The sequence below is a fragment of the Sturnira hondurensis genome, unplaced genomic scaffold, assembly GCF_014824575.4.
Source record: "Sturnira hondurensis isolate 20B ecotype Veracruz unplaced genomic scaffold, ASM1482457v3 Scaffold0009719, whole genome shotgun sequence".
Taxonomy (NCBI): domain Eukaryota; kingdom Metazoa; phylum Chordata; class Mammalia; order Chiroptera; family Phyllostomidae; genus Sturnira; species Sturnira hondurensis.
This window is the reverse complement of record NW_028082350.1, coordinates 15,351,931-15,374,905: the sequence shown is the minus strand read 5'-3', so window position 1 is coordinate 15,374,905 and position 22,975 is coordinate 15,351,931. Positions and strand designations below refer to the sequence as shown.

The window sequence follows — 22,975 nt, the reverse complement described above, 5'->3', positions numbered from 1 at the left end:
ATCATCTCTGCACAGATACCTGCAGCTGCACCGCAGAGAGACGGCTCCACGTCCTGTTCTATGACACGCAGACAGTGACTGCTGGCTTACCCACTGCATCAGCTGTGCAGCACTGCGCCTGCAGCCACCAGAGTGTGCACCGAGACAGCTCCAAACACCCAAGACCCCATGGCAAACTCACGAGCATTGGAGGGTATTCCTAATTGTGGAGAAAAACACAGCGGTCCTAAGATCTGGCAGATTCCAGGTGAGCTACTAGCTCAAGGTACTTCCATATCAACATTCTATATTCCTTCTAACGGTACCGCATCTTTGAGAAACTGGGTTTGGGGCAACTGATGAGACAAAAAAAATACTGTATGAGAGTCAGTGTGAAACAGAGTATGAGGTGGCAGCGTCTAACCTGATTCTGAGACTTGCGATATTACCCATGCCCAACGGGAGACATATCCCATCAGTAAGTAGCTGTTGCTATTTAAGAATAAAAAGAAGCATTTTTTTTTGTTTCCATGTATGTGCAATCCTTAGATCTAATACTTACTAAGCTATGTGTACCTAGCTAAAACAGCACTGCTACGTATCATTCTTGGAGCCATATAAAAACGGTGAAACGGCGAGGGCAGGGCTGCTGCATGGGAACCAGAACTGGGGGCCGCTCTGGCCAAGTGCCAGCAGGAGGGCCTCGCGGACCCTGGTGAGCAAGCAGCGCACTGGCCTGTCATCTGCACCCTCTGTGCACTGGTGATGGGGTACAGACAATTTTTTATACAAACTAAGAAGACTGAAAGAAAACATACCAAAAATGAGTTAGGGTAACAGGCTGCTCTCCATCACATTTCATTTGAGAAAAGCAGTAGACAAAACTAAAGGTTGACTACAATAATTAAATAAAAAATATCCAAATGTTGCATATATTGGGTTGGCCAAAAAGGTTGTTTGTTTTTTTCCATAAAATAGCTCTCGATGCACTTAGTTGTCATTAAATTCATCTGAAATAATTATGTTACATTGTATTGTGGCAGCTGTCACATCAGCTGTGCATTAAAAAAACATCAAAATTGGTGAATTTTTGTGGAGCCACTTTAATATTGAAGATGAAAGAGAATAAGCAACATTTTTGAAATATGCTTTATTATTTCAAGAAAGGTAAAAACACAACTGAAATGCAAAAACAGATTCATGCAGTATATGGAGAAGGTGCCGTGACGGATCAAATGTGTCCAAAGTGGTCTGTGAAGTTTCGTGGAGATTTCTCACTGACGATGCTCCACAGTTGTGTAGATTAGTTGAGTGGACAGCGATCAAATTGAGTCATTAATTGAGAACAATTGGTGCTCTACCACACAGGCGAAGGCTGGCATACTCAAAATGTCCCAAATCAATACTGTTATTGGTGGAAATGAAAAATGTGCCTTTAATTTTATGGAAGAAACTAAACAGAGGTTTGGGCCAGCCCTGTATTATGTTGGCTTGTTTAAAGACAAGGTTAATTCAGTCTCAAAGCCTTCGCTATCTTCAGCAGCCGAGCCCTACTTTGAAACAAAATCTCCACCAACTTCTAAGTTACAAAACATCAAGCAGAGGCCTCTGTCGCAGAGGGGAGGAAAGTCCCAGACCAGTTTGGCCTTCCACCTCCACACCTGTAACAGTGTTCACAGGAACCTCTGGGCTTCAACGAGTGTTAAGTTAAAGGGAAGGAGGCCAGCCTTCAATTAGAGCAGCTCAGCTTTTCAAAAGATCTCGTTTGAATAATGGTTTATTTGAAAAGCACAAATTACAAGCCATAGGCTAAAGCCAGGGCAATGACTTTCAAACTTTTTTTAAATGGCAATACAACCCAGTACATAAGCACACTTTAAAAAAAAAAAGGAGAGCCCTGCCTGGTGTGGCTCAGTGAACTGAGCGCAGGCTGCGAACCAAGAGGTCGCCAGTTCGATTCCCAGTCAGGGCACATGCCTGGGTTGCAGGCCAGGTCCCTGGTACAAGTCCCTAGTACAGGGCGCACAAGAGGCAACCACACATTGGCAGTTCTCTCCCTCTCATTCTCCTTCTCTTTATCTCTTTCTAAAAATGAATAAATAAAATCTTTAAAAAAAAGAAAAAAACACCTCTGATTACAGAATATTCTTTTCATATGTCACTCATTCTGAGATTTTCTACTCTAATTGAAACCCTGTTTATAAAACTTTGGCCTAAATGACTTCTCAACCAAGAAAATAAAAATTAATGTGAGTGGAGAGAGAAGAAAGAACAAATACAAACAAAAAAAACCATAAGATTTCCATTTCATCATGCATACCAAAAAAAGGGGGGGGGGGTGGAAAGGCATGTGCATGAATTAGAGCTAAATATAAAAAATAAAATCATCAAAATCTTATCTCTAGTTAAAAAACTTTTCAACCTGAGAACAAGAGATAAATCTTAGCCTTTTTCAATAGAACTTCTGATTTTATGGTAGACAACTGCATTATAAACTTTACTTCTCTTCTTGGCCAAACCCATTAAAATGGCAAAGAAACACAAAGTAAGGAAAAAATGTGTTTCCAAAGTAAGGAAAGCAGTGTTAGAAACCAGATCACTTACAATGCGGAAAGTCAAGACACGCAGACTCAGGACTCGCTGCGAGGTGGCCTGCAGGACTGCAGACAAGAGGTTGCACGTCCCCTGCCTCGGGCCACCACCAAGAACGCACCACGGCATCTCCCAACAGCAAGCTCTTACCTCTATAGCCGTTCCTCTCCCAATCCCTGCCAACAGTCTCAGCTGAGAGAACAAGGCAGACAAGATTTTGACAGTCCACCAGAAACCAAAACGAAATTAAGATAGGCAAAGATTTTGCTTTCTTGGCTTGGCAAGACTCCGAAAGATAAATCAGGCTAGGATTTGGTGACCCACACGATCTCTCAGCCATCTGTCTTGTTCATGGGAGACACAGGCTCTGGCAGTGTGCTCCCAGCCCGCAGAACCCTAAAAATATTCCAACTCGTTAAAAGCCTCTCTCTCTGTCAACTCATTTACCATACCAGGGATAACCCACACAAGAGATGAAACTAGACTCACCCATTCCCTTAGGAGAACTCATCTAAAGAAAATAATACTAATTGGTATAAACTGCTAAAGAAGCCCACAGCCGCTACCCAAAATGACTAATTTAGAATTCCCGTCATAAATACAACTGCATGAGGATAAGTGAAAAAGCACATTAGGAGACAGAGTCCAAAGAAGGTGTACAAAACAGGCCAAATAAAGCACAATGTGAACACAGAAAGGCACAAAAGAACTTTATAATTTTAATTAGTAAGCTCAATGAAATGTGGAGATATCTGTACAGGAAGAGCAGTAATAACAAACGAGAGAACTCTGGTGACCCGTGAGCACGCAGTCTGCGCTGCCAGGGCCGTGGGGAGGGTAATGAAACAGCGCCCACGGCAGTGATGTCAGGCTGCCTGGCTTCGAACCTCAGCTGGACCAAGTGAACACCCACCTCCAACCGTGCGAATCAAAAGCCCCAGACCCTGCGGAGTTACCGCACCACTGTGCTCACAGTGAGGAAGTCTGGAAGGACGCTTCCACACTGCACCCTCGCCCCCCACCCTCCCCATGGGAGCAGGATGGACTGGACTTGAGCAGCACGTGGTGTGTACATGAGGACTTGGGAGGACACGGGTCCCTTTAGCTCTGTGCCCACTATGAGGACAACCGGACCTCAATCCCCTCTCAGCAAAAACCCTAGAAAGTCTCCAGTGTGTAACAAATTCAATTCTTAGTGAGTGCTAAAGCAAATCCTCTGTGCAATTTTTAAAAGTCTCAGTTTAGGCCCCTAAATTTTCCACATATTAAGCACAACAAAGTCTGAGTCTTACTCAAGGAGCACCAAACACATGAGGGACAGACTACAGAGACTCACACCCTGGTGAATTCAGGGCTCACAGTTCTTACCTCGCAACACGTGTCAATCCGTCCGACCCTCCCCAGCGCCCCCTGCAGGCCAGCGACCTTTTCTCCTAGAGCACAGCATACACAGGCTGTGCAGTTTGCCTGTAGCTGCCTAGCTCACGGGCGTGGGGCAGGGACTCGGGCCATTCCAGAGCCCGCATGTTTAGCCGCTGTGCTCTTCTCAAAGGTAAGTACTAGACTTTCAAAAGCAAAACAACAACAACAACAAAAAAAACCTTGCTTCAAATGTCAAATCTACCATCAACTATGGCATTTTGGTAACTTAAAGCAACTCGAGTCTGCTCCTCAGCGATCGGAAGGCAGTGACGACTGTGTCATGGGACCACTGCGTGGGTGGCCAGGAGCATGGCACGTCCGAGTGAGTGCCACATTAACATTTTCTCCGGCTGAGCCCATGCGGGCACACTCGGGGACACCACCTACTCCAAGCATTTCACACAGGTTTATTCCACCGGACCCTCTAAACTGTCTCAGAAAGTATCACTGCTCTCCTAACCATTCGTACAGGCTAGGGAACAGATCCAGAGATGAAGAAACTTGAGCGAGATGAGAATGATTACAAACCGACCCCAAGTCTCCACCCCCTGGTGCCCACACTCCTGCAAGCTCACTCCCAGGAGGGGCAGAGTTCTCGTCCCCCCACCCTGAACCCTGCTGGCCTCACCACTTGCCTCACTCAAGGGAACAAGGCCTCCGGGACCCTGGCTCAGTTCCGAGTGTAGACCTCACAAGACTCTGCATGCTCCCGCTGCCTCTCTCAGAACACGGCCACCGCCACACGAACAAGCACAGGCCTGCCTGACGGTGGCGAGGGGCACGTGCCTCAGTCGCCCTGGACGCCAGCCAGCCAACCGCCAGACCTAGGAAGCCACCCTGGACTGGCTGGCCCCCAGCCTGCCTGCCAAGCGACCAGAGAAAGGAGTGATCCTGGTTGAAAGCACCTTGTTTGAAAGGGCCCAATCTAGCCCAGATTGATCAGAAACACCCATGTGACCCACCTATTAATGAGCAGTAATACACACCAGTCTTAAGCCACTGAACTGGGGGTGCGGGTAACAGAACAAGAGCCACACGCATTCATGGGGAGGCAGCAGAGCTGGGGTTTAAGGCCAGGCAGCTCGACCCCGAGCTCAGCCCTGAGTCATTACATCACGTAACTTCCAACTTCAGGGCAGACTCCCTACACAATGCTACTGAGTCCTTTCCTTAGTGAAGAAGAAAGAAGGCACCCATACCATTTTATGACTTAAAAATAATTTTGTAACAAGTCCAAAATAGTCAGTGTAATTCATTTCCTTAACTAAACAAAAAATCCAAAATACACAGCAGCCCTAGAATCAGAACCCCACCATGAACAACCATCAGTCCATGACTTCATTAAGCACTGCACAAAAAACCGCACACTTCTCTGGATACAGTTACAGCACTTTCAACACTGTGTCTAGGATATCCTGATAAACTCCCCAAGTACTGTGAAACGTTATCTATTAATTTGTACTAACTCATTCTCACTCTTAATCAATGTGCTTGGCTTCCCAATTCACCGACACAGAGCCCAGCCCATCATCTATCTCCCCACCTGTGTGCATCGTGCCGACATAGTTCCTTGTCAGAGGGAGTGGGGGGGTGGTCTTGGTTTTCGCCAGGGGATGTGGCAACAGCTCCACTAAACTGGGCCCCTCAGCCTTTTCATGCCCAGGCGACTACACAGTAAGGGCCCCAGAACTGGGGGTGCGGTGGAGGTGAGCTTCCTCTCAGGGGAGGCCAGGTCACTACCACACAGGTGAGGCTGAGGAGCAGCACGCCTGAAAGGCAGGAGCTGGTCGGGGACGCCACTCAGGGCTTCCCTGCATAGCACTGCGGTTAGAGTCGGTGGCAACAAGGCGGCAGGATGCTGTGGGTCCAGGCCCTTCGGATGAAGATGAGGGTCACCCCCCAGGCCCATGCCCACAACCAACTGCAAGAACAGGGGCCATGTGGAATGAGAGCAGAAGGCACTTACAGGTAACAACTACGACCACGTGGCTAGTTACAGACACGGAAATTCTAATGAGTATATCTTCCTTATTTTGATATAAAAATTTTACATGTATCTTAACCAACATATTTTATCTCCCTTTCTACAGTCATCTAATAATAGTTAATTTCATATCAAACCTCAAAGTATTTAAGTTATAAAATATCAAGTAGAAAATGTGACATAGGTAGAACAAAAATGAACTCAACTATGGATAAAGTAATTTTGTATCCTCTATTAAGGAGAAGGCTTGCATATTTAAACAAAGAATACTATTGTTCATCAAAAGTATAATTTTGTGCCCTGGCCAGGTAGCTCAGTTGGTTGGAGCGTCATCCATGCACCAAAGGGTTGCAGGTTCAATCCCCAGTCAGGGCACACACCTTGGCTTCAAGTTTGTTCCCCAGTCACACACGGGAAGCAACCAACCGATGTGTCTCTCTCACAACGCTCTCTCCCCCCCCCTCTGAAATCAACAAACGGATCTCCCAGTGAGGGTTTTTAAAAAGCAGTCTAATTTTCTGGCCTGTGGTGCGCAGTAAGTTGGGTGCAGTGCCACACAACACCCCGAGGCGGTGAGTCCAACCTCCCGCCGGAGCACACACCAAAATCAGTTCCTGAGTGCGCCAGGAAGTGCAACACCAACTCCATGTTTCTCTTTCTTTCTGTCTCTCAAATAGAAAAATTAAAAATAATAAAAAGAATTATTTTAAAAAGTATGATTTTCAATAACTAAGGTGGGGGGCGGAAATGGGAGGGAGGTGGGGAGCACGGGGGGGCAGGGCTGGGAATATAAGACAGAAAACTGTACTTGAATAAGAATTAAATAAAAATTAAAATTAAAAAAATAAAGTATGATTTTGCATGTTTTTATAACGTAAATATGATTAAAAGTAGTGTGTACAGGTGCCATGGTGACACGAGATGACTGCGATGGCTTTTCATTGTCATCTCATCAAAGTTACAAGTACATTTCTCCAAATTCCGCTCCCTGCACGGTTGTGGGTTAGGGTTGGCTTAAAAAGAAATTCCCGTGAGATTTAGGAGACAAAAGTGAAGCAGAAGAAATGTCCAAGATGCCAAAAGAAGGTCAGGCACGCTGCAGTCCTCAGACACCATCAAGGATCCCCGGGCTCACTTCTGCCGGCACGGGGCAACTACTCAGCCCACGCCCTTCCACCTGCTGTCAGACCCCCCCCTTTGCTTGTCCGAACACCACCAGGGCAGGCTGCTGCGGGCCACCAGAGGAGGAGTGCCGCAGCTACTGCAGGCAACCCGCATCTGAGCTGCAGCCTGGGAAGCAGCGAGAGAGTGACATAGGTCCGGCTGATTTCCTTAAGCGCCCCCCTCTCTGCAGGCTCCAGTTCAACCTCACCCCCCCCACACACTTCCCGTCTGTCTTCCCTCCCAACTGCCAGCCCGCTGACTCCAAGCCAAACACCAGACTCCTCCGGAATGTGCAATCAGCTCTTGAAACTGGTAAAACCAATCACTGTGATAATCGCACTTGTTTCAAACCCTGACTGACAGAGACGGAAATGTTATTTAGGGTTAGACTGCAGTAGAAAGGGCTGAATGTGTCCACCTACCTCTGAACTAAAGAGAAAAAAGTCAAACATCATAACCGGGGTTACCATGTACCTCACCTCCCTTCCACTGGCAAATACTTCAGGGTTTACCTGAAGAACATTAAGTTTTGAAAGCATTTATATTTCCTTCTTAAGTAGCAAGTTCAAATTTTAAAACCCACCTTCTTACAAAGTTTTACAACAAAATAGGCACTGCCCAAATTCAAGAAGAAAGTTAAAACCAGCACGCTTTCATAATGTACTTAGACTGCCGTGATGTCAGCCTCAGACCTGCACAAGCAATAAACTGGAAAATGTGTGCACCGTCTCTACAACCAACTCACCCCGTTCCCGCAGGGACACACTTAAAGGGAAAATTTCGTCCAGCTCAAGTCACAGCCATAAACTCAAATGTTTGTAGAATGATCCTAAAGGGTCCTCTGGACCTGAGTCATTTACCATTTAAAGTTAAATAAATGTCCAACAGCCCCATCATGAACATGAATTCTGAGACAGGATGGGTTGAGACATTCACATTTTAGTACTTTTTCCACAGAGTAGAAATACCAAAAGAAGTAAAGGTCAAAGATGGCTGAAAACTGGTATCTTCCACTGCGATCTGGGACCAGGTGTCCCCCTGCTGCCTGTCAGCGATCCCTGCTCCGGAAGAGGAAAGAAACAGCAGTGGAAACATGCTCATCCGGTCCACCAGGCTTTGTGAAGATTCTTTAGCTCCTGGCTTTTCACTAACTACTGACTATTTGCACCAAGTGTAAGTGCCCGAAGCTACAGTCAATGGTCTACCTTACTCTAAAAACGTGCAGCCCTGAAACGAGGTGTGTAACCCAGCAAAGGCGCTCAAGGGCCCCGTGCGCAAAGAACGCCAGCGAGTCTGCGCCGAGCTCTAACACTGGAGGAGCGCCACCTCACTTCACCTCGGGAGACCGACCCTCACAGGTCACAGCCATGAACTCTGCAGAGCACACTGTCAAAAACGACCTGAAGACCAAAAAGCAAGCAATCACGCAAGAGCAGGCCGACCGTGAAGGCTGGACCGTGGAAGAAGGCGGCGGGCAGACACACGGTGGACGCAGGAGGAAGATCGCAGCCCACACAAGGATGCCACTGCCTGGCAACAGCTCCGGGGAACCCAGGCAGGGAGCCGCCGTTTTACCGAAGGTCCCGGCCACGGAGGGCCCAAGAGTCAGAGGGGGAATTCAGGAAAGGAGCAGCCCACAGGAGGGGAGGGCTCCAAAGCTTACACAAAAGCCCAGGACGCTGCACCGGCCCCTGGGCTTCACGTGCTCAGGGAAGGTTCCAGGCTGCCTGGAATAACTCAGCCGCAATTTCCACTGCTGCCCACCGCAAAGTGGCCATGAGCCTGGAGTCCAAGCCTGACCAACTTGCAACAACTCAGAAAACAGCCCAGGCTTTCTGCAGACCCATCCTGATGAGTAAGATCGAGCCTTCCCAGGTTCCAGGAGACCAGCCAGTGACTTAACTATGACAAGAATAAAGAAAACTTGAAGGTGATGAATCATCCACAATGTCCACTCTACAATAAGGACTTTCTAGACCTGAAAAGAAGCAAAAAAAATGCCCTATGGTCAAGGGTGAAAAAAGCAGTCAACAGAAAAAGACTATGAAATAGTCTTTTATTCATACAAGGGAATTAACAAGCAGGGAGTTTAAAGCAAATACTATAAATCTGGTCACAGACCTTATGAAAACATGGTCACAATGGGAAATCTCAACAAATAAATGGAATTAGTTTTTAAAGCCCTGGCGGGTGTGGCTCACTTGATTGGAGCATGGTCCTGTAAACGGAAAAGTTGAAGGTTCTATTCCCAGTCAGGGCACATGCCTAGGTTACAAATTCCACCCCTGTCTGGGACTGACTGCTGTCTCTCTCTCACATCGATGTTTCGCTCCCTCCTTTCCTATCTCTCTAAAATCAATATAAGCATGTCCTCAGGTGAGGATTAAAGAAAGGTTTTTAAAAAACAGCTAAATAAAATGCTGGAAATGAAGGGCGCATCACTTGAAAACGGGACTCGATATATCTGCACCCCACGTTCACTGCAGCATTAGCCATGGGAACCAAGACTCGGAGATGCCCGCTGACTGATGAAAGGGCAGAGAAGATGCGACGTACACCTGCAATGAAATGCTACTCAGCCCTTTGTGACAACGTTAAGTAACCTTGAGGGCATGACGCCAAGAGCAATAAAATGAAAGACAAACACTGTGTGATCTCACACTGTGGAATCTAAGAAAGTCGAACTCATACAAACACTGAGTGAGGCGGTCGTTGCCATGGTGGTGTGGGGTAGGAGAAATGGGGAGATTTTGTCAAGGAGGGCAACCCGCGGTTATACGAGTAACGGCTGGGCCCTGATGCTCGGCACGGCGACCGCAGCCAACAGTACTGTACTGCATGCCTGACAGCTGCCGAGAGAGACGTCCAAGTCTTTACCACACACACGAACGCCAAGCGGTAAGACGTGAGTGAGGGGCTGTGTGCTGATCCCCCTACTGCAACAACCGGCTCACAACGTACACGCACTTGGCGCATCCAGATGTGCATCTCTGTCGCCTACTATGTGCCCAGTACTAGGCTGGGGTTCTAAAATAACTATGAGCTCGTGCCCTAACGAGGCTAACAAGGAAACACAGTCCTTGTGTCACAACACCCATGAGGAGAGGGTCTCCCTTACAAAGACGGTGCAGGTCCCATGGAGAACAAAGGGCACCCCGGCCCCTGACGGAAGAGTCGAGTTTCAGGACAGCCATGCGGTGAGGTGTAGGATGAAAAGCAGGACTCTGGATATGCGGGCCATCACAGAAGAGGAGTGACACGTGCAATGGGACAGAGACTAAGGGTCTCCCCCAACAGGGAGCTAGGAGCAGGCGCGTGCTTTCAAAGTGCAGAGACCCCACGAGGAAGGAAAAGGTAGACAGGTACCATGCTGATGCCAAGGTATCTGGATGAGAGTAGGAAAGCACCACTGAATAGCTGTGTGAGCCAGGAAATGACACATGAAAATGAGCTCTCAGAACCACCTCTGTGAGCAGTGGGGGGCGAGCCTAGCAGGGAGTGCAGCTGGAAGCAGAGACCTGTCAGAAGGACCTGCAGAAGGAGCAAGCCATGCTCACTTCTAGCAAACCACCCAATGGCACATACACTGAACAGGAATTTAAGAATCTATCTGGCCAAGATGGAGGCATAGGTGGAAACACTGTGCCTCCTCGCACAACCAAGTTTAAAGACAACAAAGACTGAGTAACAAAAACACAACCAAAACAGACACAAAACTGAACTGTACAGAAGTACGACAACAACAAACCATTCATCCAGACCGGTAAGAGGGGCAGAGTCAGCGGCTGGCGGAGAGGGGGTGGCGCAGGAAAAAGTGGCAAGACCGACCCAGGACCACAGGCGGCAGTTGGCAGATCCCAGGCACAAAGTGGCAATGAGTGGACCCAGTGAGGGCACAAGGCAGCTGGCTGACTGAGGTCACACATTCACACGCAGATAAACCAAGCGAAGGAGCGAGCAGTGAGACAGACCGCACAGGCTAGGGCCTCAGCAATGGGAATTGGAGCCTGAAAGCACCAACTGGAAAAACTTTCAGGGGTCGAGGTGCCAGGAGAAGCTCCCAGGCTCACAGAGAGTTCGTTGGAGAGACCCACAGGGTCCTGGAGGGTGCACAGGCCCCCACACCTGGGAACCAGCACCAGAAGGGCCCAATTTGCTTGCGGGAAGCAGCAGAGGGGATCGAAATCTGAGAGCGAGCAGAACAAACGCCATTGCCCCTCTCTGACCCCGCCCCAACATACAGCATCACAACCCAGCGACCCAGTCACCCAACCCTGGTGAACACCTAAGGCTCTGCGCCCCTCATACGTGACAGGCGCAAGCAGACCAAACATTATGGCTCAAGAAGAACAGCTCAAAGCCCCAGAGCCTATACTTCTAAGCAACCAAGAGACAGCCAACCTATCAGATGCACAGTTCAAAATACGGGTGATCAGGATGCTCACAGAACTGGTTGATTTTAGTCACAAATTAGATGAACAAATGAAGGTTACACTAAGTGAAATGAAGGGAAATACACAGGGAACCAATAGTGATGGGAAGGAAACTGGGACTCAAATCAAGGGAGTGGACCAGAAAGAAAAAAATGACCAAACAGAAAACAATAAAGAGACAAGAATTCAAAAAAATGAGGAGAGGCTTAGGAACCTCCAAGACATCTTTAAACGTTCCAATATCCAAATTACAGGGGTACCAGAAGGGGAAGAGGAACAGCCACAAGTGGAAAACTTATTTGAACAAATAATAAAGGAGAACTTCCCCAATCTGGCAAAGGAGACAGGCTTCCAGGAAATCCAGGAAGCTCAGAGAGTCCCAAAGAAGGTGGACCCAAGGAGGAACACACCAAGGCACATCTTAATTACATTACCCAAGACTAAAATGAAGAAGAGAATCCTAGAAGCAGCAAGAGAGAAGGGGACAGTCACCTATAAAGGAGTTCCCATCAGACTGTCAGCGGATTTCTCAAAAGAGACCTTACAGGCAAGAAGGGGCTGGAAAGAAGTATTCCAAGTCATGAAGTCCAAAGACCTATATCCAAGATGACTCTCTCCAGCAAAGCTTTCATTTAGAATGAAAGGGCAGATAAAGTGCTTCTCAGATAAGGTCAAATTCAAGGAGTTCATCATCACCAAGCCCTTATTCCATGAAGGGACTTATCTAAGAAAAAGAAGATAAGCCCTGGCTGGTGTAGCTCAGTGGATTGAGTGCAGGCTTCGAACCAGAGTATCACCGTTCCATTCCCAGTCAGGGCACATGCCTGGGTTGCAGGCCAGTTCCCAGCAGGGAACACATGAGAGGCAACCATACATTGATATTTCTCTCCTGCTCTCCTTCCCTTCCCTTCTAAAGATGAATGAATAAAATCTTAAAAAAAAAAATAAAAGAAAAAGACGATAAAAAATATGAACAGTGAAAGGACAGCAAACTCACAGTTATTAACAACCACACCTAAAACAAAAGCAAACTAAGAGAACAGCTAGATCAGGAGCGGAACCATAGAAATGGAGATCACATGGAGGGTTAGCAACAGGGGAGTGGGAGGAGGAGAAGGGGGAAGAAGGTACAGAGAATAAGTACCACAGACGGTAGGTATAAAATAGACGGGGGGGGGGGGCAAGAATAGTAATGGAAATATAGAATCTAAAGAACTTGTGACACATGGACATAAACGAAAGGGGGGAATGGTGCGGGAGGGGTGTGCGGGGTAGAGGGGAATAAAGGAGGGGAAATGGGACAACTGTAATGGCATAATCAATAAAATATATTTAAAAAATAAAAAAAAGAATCCCCAAACTGACAGGAAAATGGGTAAAAATTAAGGTCAGGCAGTTCACAGAAATAAAAAAACAGAAATAGCTCTTAAACGGTTGAAAAGATACTCAGTTTCACTCATAATAGAAATGTAAATTAAAGCTACACCATGAGACCATCCTGTATCTATTGGGTTGGCAAAAATCCAGAAGGTGTTATTACACACTGTGTTGGAAAGGTATGGGGAAACAAATATTCTCGTATATACATATATCAGGAGATTTCACAATCTCCATGAAGGACAATTTGACAATAGGTATCAACAGTAGTACACCTGCTAAATTCTGTAACCCACCAATTCCACTCCCAGCAATTTATCCTGCAGACATACCTGCATGTGCATACATGGCAATATTTGACAATGAATGATACACGTACAAGGTGCCAATGCAGCATTTTTATAAAAGTAAGAACTAGAAACAATGGCACTTCCCTCCAATGGGCTCCTTAAATCACATCTCCACGTAAGTAGAGACGAACACTGCGGCTGTTGACAGAGCAAGCACGCACTAGCACTTACTCACATAATGACACGGAAAGAATCTCAAAGGAATGTTGTTACGTGAAAAAAGTAAAGGACAGAACAGTTAAAGTTTCCAGAATTAGTATAAAATGGAGGTGGAGGGAGAAGTAAAGTAAACGAAACACATTTTAACTGGCTGCACTTTTTTAAATCCCAGAAGAATAGGTAAGAAATCAGTAGTTAGTAAACTACTGTAGGAATCTTGGAACTAGGCAGATGGACAGACTTTTCATTGTATTTTGTTTCTCTTTTCAATTTTTACTTTTGGGGCATTGTATATAGTGTAAACAGAAAAACCTGAGAATACTGTAAAATCCAACAGAATTTGGCAGCTCATGTGATATGAGAAGGAAAGGAGATGAGAGGTCAAACTGACCCCCCAGGTTTCTGATAGGTAAAAAATCTGGTCATCCTTTACAACTTAGAAAGTTACGTGCTATTAACCACGGATGAGGGTAAATGGTACAGGAAGGCAGCTCAGTTTCTGGACCCACTGCACTGGAGCTACTGTGCCCAACAGTATGCCAATAAAAGAAGACAGGAAATGTGGAAAGAGGTGGGGGATACAGCTGTCAGTACAAGCCTTGGAGAGGAAATTGTTTATATGAGCCTAATTTATCTAGGGATTATTTATTCTATAAACCAAAAAGGCAACTCAAAGTGCCAGCAGAAGGCCACCCATCCACACCCTCTTCTCATAGACATCAGGCTCTCACCAAGAGCTTAGTTAATAAGAGCTAAATTCTCACCAAGAATTTAGATAATTTTCCAAGTTCACAACAGATTAGCAACATTAAAGAAGGGTGTGGGAATAAACCAATCATTTGACAGCAGCAAAAGGCAGCAAAAAGGTGTCAATGATGCTACTACCACTACCTCAAAAAGCACAGCTCCCATAAGCCAAAGTCCCATATTTATCATCTAATACTTGGCCAAAATGGTCCCTCCTTCTAAAAGTTTTTTGTGGTTCTTGCACTTAGCCTAACATAATCTCTTTTGATCAAACTTTCATTTCAAGTATTTGTTAACACCTTCCTGAAAGCATTATATTCTGCCTTGTTTCATACTTAAAACTGGTATTTTATAATACCAGTACCTTGAATATGCAGCTCTTGATTGAAGGAACTCTTTCATCTTTGTAACTCTGAGCCCAACGGTTTTGCATGGTATAGCACGCAAATGTCCGTTCAACAAACCACTGTCCGCCTCTGCCTTCTCTAAAGCAGTATGAAAGAACTTTGTCATAGAGAGTCTCCCTGCCCTGAGTTATAATTGCTTTTTATTCAGCACATACAGCATTTGGCCTGGCTTACCTAGTGAGATAAGGGGTGATGGGAAGCGAGAGTTAATAGGTTCGGGGTTTCGTAATTACGGAAGACAAAAATGTTCTACAATCAATTTGTGGTGATGGCTATACCAACCTGTGCATGTTCTAGAAAACAATGAATTATACACTTTCAATAAATTAACTACACTATGCGAAATATATCAATAAATCTGTCTTTCAAAATGGGATATCTGTTATTATCCCCACTGTAAAAATTAAGAAACAGATGCTTGACAAGATTACGTCATTTGCCTACGGTGACTCAGCTAGCTGACTGTGGAGACATCCTGTCCCACACAGTCTCGACTCTTAAGTAGTCTATAAGCTTAACCGCCACGTTCTTTTGCCTTCCTTAGAAAGGGCCTTGGCGTATCACGCATCATATGAAATGCCATGATATTCGAACGCTCCCACTACGGTTCAGATCTTAAATGCCAGTGGCCCTCTGAACTCCACGCAGAACTGCAAAGCCTTAACCTAATTGTGTCTGTCACACCATACAGGCAGAGAAGAGGTCAAAAGCTGAAAAGAAAGGTACCAAAGAGGAAAAGAAAATACTCAAGGGTTACATTTCAACACTTACCACCCTGAGCATGAGACCACAGCCATTTTGAGCACACGATTACACAAAGGCCGCTGCTTCTTGACAGCAGCTTCACAACTGCTCCTGTAGTCGGGGGGTGGGCCTAGCGCTACCGGGCGGGGCCAACTGCGGCTGCGCGGGGGCCAACTGCGGCTGCGGCTGCGCGGGGCCAACTGCGGCTGCGCGGGGCCTAACCTCGGCTGAGCCGGGCCTACCCACGGCTGAGCCGGGCCTAACCATGGCTGTGCGGAGCCTCCCTAGCGAGTCTGAGCCGGGCCTAACTGCAGCGGGTTTCCTGGACTGGTTCTGCTGGGACTAGGCTTTCTCAGCTTCTGCACTGTTGACATTCTGGGCCAGGTAATTTCTTGTTGTGGAGGGCTTTCCTAAACACTGGAGGGTGTTTATTAGCAACATCCCTCACCGCTACCCACGAGATACCAGTCTCGTGAAGCCAGCACCCCCAGATCTCTGTGCAGTCCAGCATGCAGGGCTCAGACTACCAACTCATCAACTACTGAAGATCAGAAGACAGACAGAAAGAATGCTAGAAATAAGAAATGCTCTGAGCCTGGCCCACCAGCTCAGTTGGTTAAAGCATTATCCCTATACACCAAAGTCGTGGGTTTAATCCCCAGTCAGGGCACATACAAGAATCAACCAATGAATATACAAATAAGTGGAACAACAAATTGCTGTTCCCTCTCTCTCAAATCAATAAAAAAAGTTTTTTAAAGAATTGCTCCCGGCCTGGCTGGTGTAGCTCAGTGGATTGAGCGCGGGCCTGCGAACCACACGATCGCGGTTTGATTCCCAGTCAGGCCACATGTCTGGGTTGCAGGCCAGTTCCTAGCAGGGGACTCACAAGAAGCAACCATACATTGATATTTTTCTCCCTCTCTCCTTCCCTTCCTGTATAAAAGACAAATAAATAAAATCTTTTAAAATTAAAAAAAAAAGAATTGCTCCCTTTGATGAGTATGAAGAAAAGTCGACGTCCCTGATTAGAAAGAAAAACTAAGTGTCCCTTGCCTCTGAAGGAACTGAAATACCAAGGTCAAGGTTGCCACCCTGCCAGGGAAGAGGAGCAAACCAAATGACAACACAAATAAAAATGAAATGACAACTGAGGGCAGGAGGGGCAATTTGGATAGTGGACCGGTGGAATGGGAGCTAGGGGTGACTCGCCAGGCTCCCTGTCCTTATACATCTTCTGTGAGGACCAAAGGGCCTTCCGTAGCCTCCTGCTGATCCTTGGTTGTCCACAGCCTAGCACAGTAGCCTCTCCATTTAGAACACTGCTCCCCCCAAGGGCCATGGACTCCAAAACCTTACTCACTACTAAAAGTCCCACCTCCCTATGGGACACAAAGAAAGTAAGCAACTCAATCTGAAGTCCTGGGTTGGCCAAAAAGTCCATTACCTTTTTCCATAAGATGGCTCCAGTAGCACTCAGTTATCTTTAACATCATTAAAAACAATTTTGTTAGACTGTATTGTGACAGCTGTCATATGAGTGTGCATTTAAAAAAACTTATCTAAATTGGTGAACTTTTGTGCACCCATTTTAATATTGAAGATGGAAGAAGTACATTTCCGGCATATAATGCTTTATTTCAAGAATGGTAAAAACACAACTGAAATGCAAAAAAAAAAAAGGATTTGTGCACTGTATGGAGAAGGTGCTGTGACTGATCAAACATATCGTAAGCAGTTGGTGAAGTTTCTAGGTACTGTTGATATTTTGGCCAGATAATCCTTTGCTGTGGAGCTGTCTTATGCATGGGAAGATGTTTAGCAACAGCCCTGGCCTCTACCTACTAGAAGTCAACAACAGGAGACAGCTGACGTATTCAAAATAGCCAAATCAATCAAGTTCTTGGTGAAAACGAACGTGTCTTTTATTATTATGGAAAAGTCATAAAGAACTTTTTGGTCAACCCTGTATGTGCTGCAAGGTTCCACTGCCCAGTAAGCATATTTTAAAAAATGTTTAACATCGCTCATAATCAAAGAAATGCAAACCCAAAACAAGATATAAATGTCACATATCAAATTGGCAAAAAGCATAAAGTTTAATGAAGTCCAATACCAGTGTGCATATAACAGGCATACTCGTATAGTGGTGGCTACTGTAAATTGTTACAACCTAAATTATCACTCAAAAGGGGCCAAAATAAAAGTTATGGTACTTCCATATAACAAATTATTCTAATCATTTTAAAATTATGTTGATCTATATATACCAATATTTAAAAAGCTATGAAAAACAGCTTTTTTAAAACTATTCAAAACCAGTAAACTGCAGTTAAAAAAAGTAACCAGTACAATACAGTACAATTTGTATAAAATTTTTTGAAAAAGTTAACTTTCTGGAAACAGTTAATAGTGAGTTACCTTTTAAAGTAAGAAACGTAGTTCTTTAATTTCTACTTTTCTGTATCATTAGAATTTTTTATGATATTATAATTTAAAATGCAAAATTCTTGAATGTGCTCTATCCCCTAAACCTTTACCACCGACTATCCAACCCCCACGCCTACCCAGTATCCGAAGGCTAACTGAAAGGCCTTGACAGAGTTCAGGGTTATATTTTTGGACATATGGGGCTTTTCCTTAAAACCTCTTCACTTCTCTAAAACCCTGATATGAAAGAAGACAGAAAGAATCCCTACAATGCCCAGGGAGCCACAAGCCTGGGGTCATTCAGGCCCTAAGCACTCCCTGCTAGAGAGAATGGTTGTGGTTATGACACCCCCCAATCAGTTTTGTATCAAGTCATGGCCAATTTCACTCTCTCACAGTGAGAAAAAAAATGCAGCCCCTCTAGACCCCACCACAGCAGGGACCCTGCTCCGGTTCTCCTCGGCTCTCAGCGGTGCAGGTGGCCGACCACCGCTCCGCACTTCCCTGGGGCAGCCGCTCAGCCTGGGTGCTGTGTGTCTGTGGAAGCTCAACACGTGTTCGTTGTAACGGGATCTGTCCAGAACATTCTCTGTCCAAGGGAGAGGGAGGTCAGTGCAGTACTTCGAGGTCACAGGCCTCTCAAAGATGCCTCAAAACATCCTCCTGCTTCAGTCTTTCCTCCGCTGCTCTTGGCTGAATCAAGTATATCTAAGTACTACTTACTGTTTATGTCTAACCATTAGCGCACAGTAACTACTCCAGATATTTTTACATATCTCCAATCAATGGCTTTAAGATTTATTTTAAACAACCAAGTTTTACTCATCTGAGTTTAACCTATGATATTCTCACTGTCCACGATCACCCCTGCCAATTAAAATAGTTACAGTCTTGAAGTAGCAAACTTACCCTTCGTTTTGAACTACTTGTTGAGAAGGGCTTTACATCCTTTCCCTGCACAGGGGAGGATGGTTCTGACCAGACGCTTCCTGACAGTGCGCTGTGAAGGAGCGCTGGCCTCCGAGACCCAGGGGTCCCAAGTGCAAACTGCCGCCAGTTTAAACCCCCAGTGGGCTTACAGATGCTCACAGAAAGTACTGGATTTATCTTTAAACTACTTTTCTAATTTTTAGCATTCCCAAACAAATATATTTAAACCAGTTACCTATTGTAATTGGAAGTGACAAATGAGTTGTGTAGTAACTTGTGTTTTAAAAAAAACCTCATATGCCACATACATCTTATAACAAAGTAAAATTCAATACTATCTTTTTTCAATACTATCTTTTCCAAACCCTCTGGTTTGTAACTTTTACACAGAACAAATAAATGTCCTGTCGAGTAATGTTACACAATGAAGAGCAAGCAGCTGCAGGAGGCAGAGACATGCGAGAGATTATCTCTGAAACAACTTAATGGACTGAATCCGGAGCAGAAATTATTAGAACCAGACTCGGAAACAGATGGTCAACCGTAGAACCTTGGAACTTTATTTCTTGGCTGAATGAATGAAAAGGGGAGAAGGAAAGGCACAATACAGCAACCTAGCAATCATTTTAAATATCGCTTAAACCCTAAATAAAACAATGGAGACCTATGTTCCCAGGAGATCTAAGGGCTTCCCCAATGCCACCCGATAAATATGACTGTGACTTTAAATAGATCAATTAAGTTACAAACTGAACCTAATTTCTCATGTATATGATGAGTGAGTTGGAGATTTTCCTTGTACCTATCTAACATTAACAAGGGAAATACGAATTTACTCTCTTCTAGTGTAAACTAAATACAGTCCCTGCTACCCAAGCCAAATCACAGGGCACTCCTATCAGTTCTAGGAACACATGATCAGAAAAAGTGGTACCCAGGAAGTCAAAGACCACGCTAATTCTGCAAGCGACAGAAAGAACACGACCTCCTAAAACACTCCCCTCCTCCCAAACCTTTGGGTAGATTCTACCATTGCACTCTTTAGCAGGCAAAGCCTGTCTAATACACGTTTCACTTTATTTTAGGCTTAACAAATTATTACTAAACCTAGCCCTCAAAAATGTTACTCTTTGTCACTGTTAATGCTACAGGGCAACTTTAAATAAAATTTAAAAATTACAGTAACTTTATCCAACAGCCAACTTAGTAGAACTACAAGTCAAACAAGCCCAGTGCAAACCGTCTTATGACTACGACAATCAGTATCATCAGTATTAATCAGTATCATCCCCCCATTACTTCCTTCAATTCTTGGGGCAATGGAGGGAGAAGAAAGTCATAACCAATCAGGAATAAAACCTGCCGAAATGAACAAAAGCTGCTATGAAAACAAAGTTAATACAAAAAGAATCAACTTCAACAAAAAGGGAGAAAATAAAAAAGGGGGCACAAAAGTGCTTCTTAATCCAGCGCCTTAGACCACTCGGCCACCGAACAAAAGTGCTTCTTAAGAAAAGGCCAACACAAACACTACACTGTCATTTAACAACGTACACCTTCAAGTAAAACCCAGCTAAGGAGAGGGTAATTATTAAACCATAAAAAACGCAAAAAAACCCTACTACTACTCCAGCTACATAAGTGACCAAAGAGAAGCTGAAGTTCCCCTTTTCTACGTGCAGGGTATACCTGTAGGCTTATTTGGAATGAATAATGTTCTGACTTAAGATACCATGTTTTTAAGAATAAGTCTATCTTTAACATAAGAAGTCCGCAGCTGAAACCTTCACCTGCCTATCTCCAGACACAGGTTAACCACTCCACACCCTGACCTGCCCACCCCACATGCGTTCTCATTTTACTGTCTCGAAAAATGCTCACACCCCTGACACAATCACATCCCTGACACAAGAAGCTCTGCATAGCTAAGAAGCATCCTTTCCAGCCTGATTTTGCTTAATACTTTTCTATTTTTAATTATTTTATTTGACTAATGCATGAGTTAATACAGAAAATGCTCTATTTTGGAACATGTACGAATTGAAAGCAATGATTACGTTACCCTTCAAGTTTCAAAAAGTCACGATTTATCTGCAGTTTGTCTCATTTATGAACACGCTTGAGCACGTAGCGGCTATTCGGCGGTAGAACGCTCCCAACTCACTCCAGGCAGCAGACCCCACCTGGAATTAGGGGCTATGTCCCAAGCTTCCGAAACTACCAACAACAGGGCAGGGCGATTCAGGATAGCAGTGACCATCCATTACTTTACAACAGTGTGAGAAGAACGCTCGCAGTACATTCTTCCAAGTAAAAAAGGGGGGAGGGGACCCCGCTGCTGGAAACTGGAAACGCTAAAAGCGTCCGCGGAGCGGCCGGGAGCCCGGAGACCCGCTCGGAGCGGAGGGGCGCAGGCGCGCGCACCGCTGACAACGACTAGCCGAGGCGCTTCGGGGCTCAAATTCGTGCTCCTGAATAACTGTCCCGCTCCCGAGCGTGGCTCTTGCGCCAAAAGTCAGCGGCAGCCGCAACAACAAGGTTTTCCTCTCGACCACAAACTTTTCGAGTGTCACGGAGCTCTAAGAGTGCAAAACCGTTCACTACAATGGCACACACACCGTGTTCCCAGCCGCTCCGACTCCGAGGCTTCCCAGAGGAGAGCGCGCACCCAGTCGCCGCTTGGTACACCTCCCCAGTGCGGGGCTCGGGCCCCACTCGGTCCTCAGGCTCCTTTAACACCGGAGCCGAGAGGCGCGGCGAGCGCGCTTTATCCGCCCTCTGGCAGGGAACCGCGTGAAAATGTCACCGCACAGCGCTTTTTCTTCGCCCTGAGCACTGGCTGGGCGGCGCGGGCGAGGCGCGCGGGGGCCCGCCGGAGGGCGCGAGGCAGCCCGAGGCCCCGCACACCGCCCGGAAGGGGGGAACCCGCCAGCGCGAGGATTCAACAGGAGCGCCGCGCCGCCCGCCTGCCGCCGGGGAAACAGCCGCCGGCCGCCCGGCCGGGGCGCTGGGGGAGGGGCGGCCAGGCGCGGACCCCGGCCCGCACGCAAGGTCACCGCCCGCCGCCCTCGCCGCAGCGGGCGCCGCGGCCGGGGCCGAGGGCGGCAAGTTTAATTTGCCAAGGCTGCGGCGGGGCCCGCGGCGTGGAGGGCGCGCGCTGGCCGCGGGGCCTCCCCACCCCCACTGCTCAACCCAGCCCACGCCCCCGGCCCGCGCCCCGCCGCCCTGGGCCCGGGCTGCCGCTAGGTAGCCGGCGGCTGCAGTCTCCAAAGCCGGGAGGCTCGGCTCCACTGGCAGACGGGCGGCGCGGAGCTCCGCCCGACACAGCCGCGGTGGCGGGCGCTGGAAAATGGAACGCGGCGACCAGAAAAGAGAGACTTTTCCTTTCCGTTAACTGAATTGTTTCCTACCTCCGGGGGCCCGACTCCCTACTCCTCTCACTCCGCTGCTCTCCGGGATCCGCCGCCGCCGCCGCATCCAATCGCCTCCTCCCCCCTCCCCTTCCGCAGCCAGCCCGGCCGTTCCTCCTCCCTTTCGCTTCAAAATGGCGCCAAGCGCTCTTCGGCGGCTGCTCCAATCGAACCGCCGCCGACGGCACCCGGGGGCAGGCAGAGCGCGGCGTGGGGGCGCAGCGCCCCCTGCCGACCCGACACCCCCGTCGCTCGCCGCTCTTCGCGCCGCCGCGCGCGTGCGCGCGCGCGACTCCGCGCTGCCCCGCCCCGAGGCGCGCGCACGCTGCCACAGGGTTAAGGCGCTGCTGCTGCGGCCCAGGTCCGTGAGAAACCACCCTCTGAAGTGCATTCTCTGCCTGTTCGGCTCACCTGTCTTTTGTCGAAAGCCTCAAAGATTGTCACCTTTCTCTAACACTTTGGGTAAAAGTTGGGCATGAAAAAGAAACAAAACACTGAAATGGAGTACTGATGTTGACTTAAGGAAATAAAATTGCTATTAACTACTTTGCTCCTTAGTAACTCCGACCTAATCATCTCTAAAGGCCATAAAATAGCTTTTGTACAGGCATGTGTTAACGATTTTACTTAATCTCACAGCTCGCCCCTTTTGAAGAATTGCTTAGGCTGTGGAGGTGGGGCACAGTTACACAATTTGCAACAAAACATTCTATTCATTCGTTCTGTTGTCACAGATGCCCTTACTGTCCGGAGAAACAGTCCGAAGACCACAAGGACGTGCAGAGGGTAGATTCCTAGACTTGTGGCTCCTGCAGCTTCAGGCATATGTTAGCAGTCGATGTGGCGA

At 46.8% G+C, this 22,975-nt stretch overlaps 1 protein-coding gene across 2 annotated transcripts in view; it reads right to left on the bottom strand.

The window, feature by feature from the left end:
• Nucleotides 1-22,260, bottom strand: part of PDS5B (PDS5 cohesin associated factor B) — a 140,552-nt gene extending 118,292 nt beyond the window's left edge. For both annotated transcript variants that reach the window (XM_037057639.1, XM_037057640.1), the window contains exon 1: nt 22,129-22,260. The gene's annotated coding sequence lies outside the window, so the exon portion shown is untranslated. The remainder of the gene's footprint in view (nt 1-22,128) is intronic.
• Between the last annotated feature and the right edge of the window lie 715 nt (nt 22,261-22,975).